Here is an 8,321-nt window from a genome sequence, read left to right on the forward strand (position 1 = left end):
TTAGAAGAAACACCATGGGAACAAAGTGATTCTCAAGAAGGGAGAAATCTTCTGCAGAAGGAATAGTGTTGTAAATCATCTTTCAGTTTTCAGAATTTGTTTTACCTGGTTAGAGAATTTATGCAAGGGAAAAATGTATCCCAGCTAATGGGGATCGAAATCCAAAAGCATCAGACATGCCAAAGAATAGTTCAGATAGAGGAGCCAATGATTAACTGATGGGAAAAAAAGCACAGCAAGGTGGAAAGTGGAGGGGGAGAAAAGGACAAAAGATTGGAAAATGCAATTGCATTAGCAGACGTACAGCCAAAGCAGATGATTTGAATACATGAGGAACAACCCAAAAGGTTGCATCGGAGTGAGGTTTTCTTGGGAGTTAGCAAGTATGAATCATTGCACAGTGACAGTGTTGGCGCTTACAAAGAAAGCTGAGTTAAGCTTGGTTGAGTTGGAAAGAGCGTATTTCCACAGTGGTTGTTTTCTATTTATTTAAAAGAATAGACAAGAGATACAGGGAAGATAAGCTGGCAGGAAAGGGAAGGAGGAATAACTGAATCCTCACAAAACACTCAAGAATGAGCTGGGTCTGCGCAATGAGAAATGTTTCCAGGGCCAGATGGCAGCCACCGCTGCTCAGGGGATGAGGAGCTGAGCACCAGAGCCCGCGCTGCCACAGCTGAGGAGATCCCTGCAGCCTTTCTGCTCAGGGCCTGGCACCACCAGCAGCACAAGTAACACGTCTGAGGCTTTTTGAAAAACAAAATGATGATTCTTTTCCTTTAAACGGAGCTATTTGAAGATCAAAGAAGTAAACAACGAAAGGCAGAATGGCAAAAACAAAAACAATCTACCTCTGTTATTTCACTTCAAGAAAGTAAGGGATCAAGTGCTAGACATGAAAGGCCTGTTTCAGCAGCTATTTTCTTCAGCTACAGCAAAGAGGGAGCAGTGCAGTCTTCATTAAATATGCATCTTTTCAGACAGAAGCTGAATGCAAGAAGCAGCGACAGGTTTTCATTTGAAAGGCCATGGTAGCTTGCTGAGTTATTCATATCACGGTGTTTGGCTTCTTCTCACAACCAAAAGCAAATAGTTAAACTGTATTTTTAAATATTCTACTACATCAGGTAAGGTGGAAATCTTAATGGCATGTTCAACTGTATGTATTTTTACAGGAGAAGACCCAATAAATAAGGTAAAATAGATAAGGCAAGAAGCACCTGCTGTACTGGCAGTTCAGACTCTCATGCTGTTGAGAACTGTCCTCAGAGAAATGAGGTTACATTTTGCTTACACCCTTATCATATAAATTGAATAACAGATTTCTCTAAATTTATATTGAAATAAATTTGGCAAGAGGAACTAGAACAGGAGGAAAATGATGACTGAACCTTAGGAGCAGTATTTGATAGCTAAAAGTCTCAGGAACACTCTTGAAAATTAATGCTTTGGTTGCTGGAACACGTCAGAGGAATTGGTGAAGGGAAAGCTGCTCTGTGCTTACAGCAAAAATGGGAGTTTTGTTGTAGATTCTGTATTTACAAAATCACTTAAACAATATTGAGTGCAAAGAAGGTCTTGGGAAAAAAGGGTCGTAGGGAATAAGTTAAAACAAGAGCACTAGATGTTAATGTGTTGTGGTTTACAGATGTAAGATCTACTGACCACAAGGGATTACATCTTCCAAGCTGAACTCCACCAAGTATTTAAAAGCCTTTGAGAGGTAGTTGTATTCACATCCTGTGTGCAATGTGCTGCCTTGAAACTTTTCTCTGTTCTCTTGTACCCCTCTGTGGTGTCTTAGATGGTCTCATACTCTGGCAGAGCCAGATCCCACTACTGAATCCTGAGATGTTTGCATTTCTTTCTGTCCACATATATCCAATCTTTTAACTGGGTTTAAACAGAGATCAAATTGAATTCATTGAGGCTTGTCAGATGCCAGGTAATGCCCATAAAGTACTTGCAGTAGTTCATGGTGCCAGATCACAGAGAAAGGTTTCTCTTATCATTTGACACAGAAAAGTCTGTGAAGGACAAGAACAGAACTTCCTGTACAAAGTCCTCTCCCAGGTGAACCTTCCTCATCTGTCCTTTCAATGATTAAATGATACAAACAAAGCCCAGACAAAGCTGTCCTGGGGCCAGGGGAGTCTCTGGATGATGACTCTTCAGCCATCTGTGAGTCTATGAACTCATTACCTATGACAACTTGAAAGCATCTATGTACCTAATGAGAATGGATTTCCTGTTTTTATCTCCACAGTCATCTAGGTGGGGTTCTGTACTGCGGTTAACCCTCACATTTTCTTAAAACAAACATCACAGGAAACCATTGATTTTGAAAACATCCTCCTTTCAAAGTAAATTTTGGCAAATTTCAACAGTTCCGTGGTTACCACAGCACTCCCATCAGAAAGCACTCATAATCAAACAGCAGGTCTCACATTTCCTAGCAGCTGAATTTCAGACAATCTAGAGCAGCCATGACATATGGTGAACTGCTCCTCTAACAACCAAAAGGGAAACTAAACTAAAGAATCAAGGTGAGCATTTTCCACGGATATCTCACTTCAGAATCTTATGATTATTCTGAATAAAGCTTAACGGTGAGCTGAAGTGTGATTAAAAGGAATATGAAGAAAGAAAAAGACTCTAAATACAGTGGGCTGGGCATTGTAAATATTGCCATTACCACCAGTGGAGCCAGAATAAAGAACAATGGGTTGGGCATTCTTTTGCTCAGAAAAACACCAGTTGTTTGTTGATGGTGTAAATGTTGCTAGGTTACATGGATTCATTAAAAAAAAATCCTTTACAAAACTGTACACCACCTTCAGCAAAGAATACTCTGTCAATTTAGTAAGAGTACTTTTTAGCAAATAACTCAGATGTATCAGAAATGATGGACCAGGAGGCTTTCATGATAGAAGTACCTATAGAAAACAGAATGCTGGCCAACTACTCAATAAGTAAACTTCTTCAGCATCTTTAAAAATCAATATCAATTTTAATTAATCAAGTCAGTCAGTTCCCAGGGGAAAATATCACAGAATAAAATAGAAAATGTCAATATGGCTGTATAGAAACTGTGACCTGGAATACACTTTGCTTAAGAAATACAAAGAAGAAAAGAGAGGGGAGAACATCATGGCTTTGTACAAGGAGAAGTTAAAGAAATTGTCGGTTTGGAAAGAAAACCCAAAGGAGAAAGGCCCAAAGAATCACAAACTATTTCAGAAAAGATGAAGGAAAAACGTTATTATTTCTTATGAGACAAGATTTAAGGGACATAAATGAAATCAGCATTCAGCCAATCTAAAAGCAGTGCATAATTAAACACAACAACTTGCTGTTATTGGAGACTGTAGAGGCCAATACAAGAAAGGTACCCAAAAGATGCTTAAGCTGAAAATGAGGCCTAGAGCACCAAAAGGAAAAGGCACAGCTGCAATGTTGATCTCAGTACCTCCCTCAAATGTGGATGATGTGGCTTGATAGAAGTGGAGGAGCGGGCTGGGGAAGTACTGTGTGCTTTGTTCCTCCTGTTCCTCCTCTAGCTGACTGCGGGCTGCGCTTTGGGCCAAGAGATCTCTAGTCTGATTAAGGCAGTTCTAGTGACACAGTACGCTTCTGTATTTTCCAGAAAGAGTAACATTAGCCAAACTAAATTCTAGTTCACTAGGAAACAAAACTAAAAAGACAAATTTTCCTTTTGTGTGCAGATTTCTCAAGAAAAGAGTGTCTTCAGTCTGTACTGTTGGAAAATGTAGACAGATTATACTGGAAAAACATACTATGATATGGAAAAGAGGCACAGTAACCCCACTTTCTTCAAATGATTCAACATGTCCTGGAGATAGTTGCTCAGTCCATTGGATGGCTCTGCTCCCTGACTTTTCTGCTTTCTCCTGAGCTGCTCTTTCAGGGAGAGGTAAATGAGCCAAGCTTTGTGATCTAACTCTCACCAGGACTTTTACACACATCTCTACAAACTCTTACTTCTAAACCATAAGACACAACGTTTACTGACAACTGACAGCTGCTTGCACACACAGTGGCTACTCCACAGGACTGCACCAGCAGTGCACAACTGCTGAACTGCAGGAGACCTGGTGAGAAATGCCCTCATCTGCCCCATTAACATCAGCACTGCCTCCCACAAGGGGGAAACCTTTGGCTCTGGCCTTCCCAGGAACAGCTCACTTTGGGTCTGTGTGTGCCATGCTGCTTTAGCAGTTGCTGCCATAAAGGTGAAAAATGCAGACACCTTCCATACCATCTGTGTCCTTACCTGCATGGGCCAAGTACTGATAGAATGTGTTAGTTCTTTTTGTGACTGTTGCTGAATGAAATACCAGGAGTGACTCTGCTTTTGGAACAAGCAGTACTTATGACATGGGAGTGGTTCATTCCTTCAGCCATCCCCGTAAGTAGGGAAATGGAGGTGGAAAAAAAGAAAATTTTCATCAACACAGGAGATAATTTGCCCATACCAAAATATATTGCTCCTCTCAAAAGAGACATGCATTTTGTACCAGTACTGCTATGCTGTGCCTCACCCATGACGTTTCCTGAAGAAGCAGAGTCACCTCCAGCTCCTCGCTGGCACAGATGAAACTGTACCTTGCAGTCCCAACACAGCCTCTGCTGAATGGAAACAGTGTGTACCTGGGAAAAAGACTTGGAAAGTCCTTCTTTCTGTGCCTGTGTTTGCTAGGGCCTAATGAGTAAATACAGAGACTCTTGCTGCTGGGAAAGCCGCACAGCAGTTTCTATCTTCACACCTTTCCCATCTCAACAGCAGCAGTAGCCAGCCTACTTCTCTGTGGTGCTGGCACTGACAAAGCAGGAGTAGAACCAGGTCCCTATGTTCTCTCCTGTCCTACCTACTTCCTGGGGCAGCTTCAGGCTCATTTCCAAGAGAAACCTCTGCTGTTGGAGCCTGAATTGAGCTGTATTACAAAAGCCTGTGGTGTCTTGCAACTAAGCATGCCTGCAGCTGCTGGGGAGTGAGGGAAGGGACACTGAGAACAGCCAAGTTCCCTTCTTTGGAGTGATCTCCACCAGTTGCCAGTTCCTGAACTTTGGCTCAGGCCAGGAGGCAGTAAGCAAAGGAGATAATTGCCTGGCAGTGGTTGATAAGTCAAGGGTGAGTGGGGAAGAATGAGCAGGGAGGGTTGTGTTTCAAAGAGATGTATTTTTGTTTAGCATTTGTCTATGCAGGCAGTTGGGGGCTTTTCTCCATCACATCAGCTTAAACTTGAGGAGAAGGACTCCTTGTAATTTTACACCTTTTCAGCATTTCAGCTGGTTCTGCTGAAATCTATATGGAGATTAAAGATGAGAAGGGACAGAAAATTGATTTTCCTACCTTCAACCAGGGCAGAAAAAAAATACTCAAGGCTAAATGGAAATTTAGGACTTTTTTTTTGACTATACAAGTGGAGAGGAAGGAGCAAACACCTGCCAGCAATAAATAACTATTAGGAAACTGTATTAGGAAATAGTGCTAAAAAGAAATGCCGCTGCTAGGATCTGCTTTCAGCACTGGAGTATCCATAGCCAGGCAGCTCAACATTTATTTAGATATCAACAGCCTGTGTGCAACTTCCCTCAAATGCAGAGCAGCAGCACTGTTAAAGAAGGCAGCACTCCACACTCTGACAAAGAAGCAGTCATTACAGAACATTCCAGCTTTCTAGTCAGTAATACCTACAGTTGTTAGCAATAGCATCGTGTACTTTAGCAAATTTACATTCAAATTGTTATCTACAAAGGGAAGTAAAGCTTATCTGTAGCCTTTTGTTGTAACTTTGATACTGATCTTTATAGCCATTCTTCCAGTAAGAGAACCAACGAATTATAAACTGCTTAAACTAAACTAAATGTGGAGACGTTAGTATAAACACTATCTGTCCACTAATAAAGGTTTTTATTTTTACCAGGTTTAGAGACAGAGCAGCCAAACTGTTCTAACACTCTGAGCCGGTGCAAAATGTTCTCAGTTACACACAAATGTTGCTGCACTAGAAACGGTTTTCTTTGTCAAGAATGCAGTATTAAGCAGTGTATTCTGCCCTGCAGCTCATTCCTTCACTTCCACTGGGCTGCTTGATCAAGGCAGGGTCTACTAGACAGAAAGCCAAAGCATGGTATAAAACCAGGACATCAAACATGTTCAGCCAAAGTCACCTACATGGCCTCTGAGCAGGCAGTCAGCCCATCTGCACGGGCAGGACTGCTGGTAGTGCATCCCAGGGACAAGGGCAGAGGCTGGGATCCTTACAGCCCCGCTTCCCAGCCTATGAGGGAAGTTCACACTGTGAAGGAAGTAGCTCCTAGCAGTTCCCAATGTCAGAAGCAAAAGTCCCCATGAAGCTGCAGAGGGAGCTGGGCCTATTTTTCAAATGGGAGTAATTGAGCAACATTATTGAAGTTCTTCGGTGCAGAGTGTATCCAATGGCACCAGCAGCCTCTTACTGTTGAGCCAGTGGGCCTTTTTGTTTGCAGTCTGTAAAAGGAAGCAGCATTATGGCTGGAACCCAGGTGTCATGAGAAGAACCTTCTCACACAGCACGAATGCGGTACATTCCTGCCCAGTGGCTGCAAACCACCGGAAGAGACTATTTTGGACATGATGAAAGATTACTTACTCTAGGACCAGTCCCAAAATACCAGCTATGAGTTTATTCTGGTAATTGTTCCATAGCTGATGGCAAGAATGTCCTCAGCAAACCCAGGCCCCTGAGACCAGTGTGAAAGTCAGGAGTAATGTGGACTTATTCTTTCATGATACAAGAGGATCAAGTTAGGTAACATTAAAAATAATAATAATAAATAAATAAATAAATAAATCAGGAATTTCTTGTGCAAGAAGTGATATGTAGCCTTATCAGTTTTCAGTGGTTCTTGAGCTTTTGAACAAACAAGCAGATGTGTCTGGTCGGCCCACTTTAAACATTTCTCCTCCCACAGCTGTTGTTGCAAAGCAACCCTTTATTCTTGGTCTTCTCTTAACTGAAAGTACTAAATGGAGTCAAATCATATTAAAAAAAAACAGTATTTTTTATGCAAAATACAAAGCTCTGTAAAAACATCCAGGGGGAGACAGTATAATCGGGATAACTGAAATTGGAAAAAGGATCTTAAGTTCTTAAAAAATATAAAGTTACATTTTAAAGGTAGGTATTAGAGAAAGAGACAGCTTGGTAGAAGGGAGATAGTTTATAGTTACTAGTAACAGCTAAAGTATTAGAGAGTGCAGGAAATCTCTGTCTTTCAGAACCAGTCCTGCTTCAGGCTACAGGCAGGTTAGACTGAGCTGGTGCCAGCACAGCCAAGGTTCAACTGCAGGCCAGCTCATAGGTTAAGAGAAGGCTTCACAGAGCCCAGCTCACAGAAAGTCTCCTGTTCCCCTTCACCACGAGATGAAAGAATGACAGTCTTCCTCATAAGGGTACATGGGCAGAAGAGGCTCCTACTTTCCAGCTGCCTGCCTGTCCTGCTAGAGACATAAAACCTCTGAAGCCTGACTCAGAAAGCTACAGCTGCCATAAGTGGAAACACTGGGCACCAGCTGGTGCTCTTGCTTACTTGCCTCTGACCTTGCCTTTAAATCTGCTTTGTCCATCTTGCTGACAGCCCCAGACAGCCATCTGCTGGGCGACTGCATTAAAAATAAATAAATAAATAAACCAATCTAGAACAGCACTTACTGTGAAGACTATAGTTCAGCTCTTCCTAGTTTCCTACAAGATCAGAAGCTGAACATGAAGCATACATTAGTTGACAGGACAGGTGGAACAAACAGCGTTAAAAGTCAGTATTTGGAATTTTGGAAGGAGATGCACGGTATGCACACTTCTGTTCCTCCCAAGAAGCGTCACTATTTCTGTAATGCTTAAGTGAAAGGGAATGAAAAATTGAAGCTTGATGACACTTCTTAAAGCTGAGAGAAATTGCTCCTAGGCACAAAGGTCAGAAAGGTGATCAGAATAGCCTGAGAATCAAAGCCAGGGAGCCAAAGCCATTTGGTGGTTAGGAAACACACATCCATAAAAGCAGACCTTAGTTTGAATTCAGCTTCAACAGACCAAGAGAGCTGCATTTAAAACAGTTTCACAGGTTAACATCTTCTAATTACTGTTTCTCTGAACTAGTGTTAACTCAGTGTTAAGTAATTCATTCATCCACAGCAGTGACTTTGAGAAGCAGGAGGTGCAACAGGTTCCTAGGCAGTGAGGAATGGAGAGGGTCTGCTGCTGGTAAGAAAGCAGGGAGAACGTAGGAGCACCTCCAAACAATTGGCTTTCCCCATA

Source organism: Excalfactoria chinensis, chromosome 12 (genome assembly GCF_039878825.1).
Source record: "Excalfactoria chinensis isolate bCotChi1 chromosome 12, bCotChi1.hap2, whole genome shotgun sequence".
Taxonomy (NCBI): domain Eukaryota; kingdom Metazoa; phylum Chordata; class Aves; order Galliformes; family Phasianidae; genus Excalfactoria; species Excalfactoria chinensis.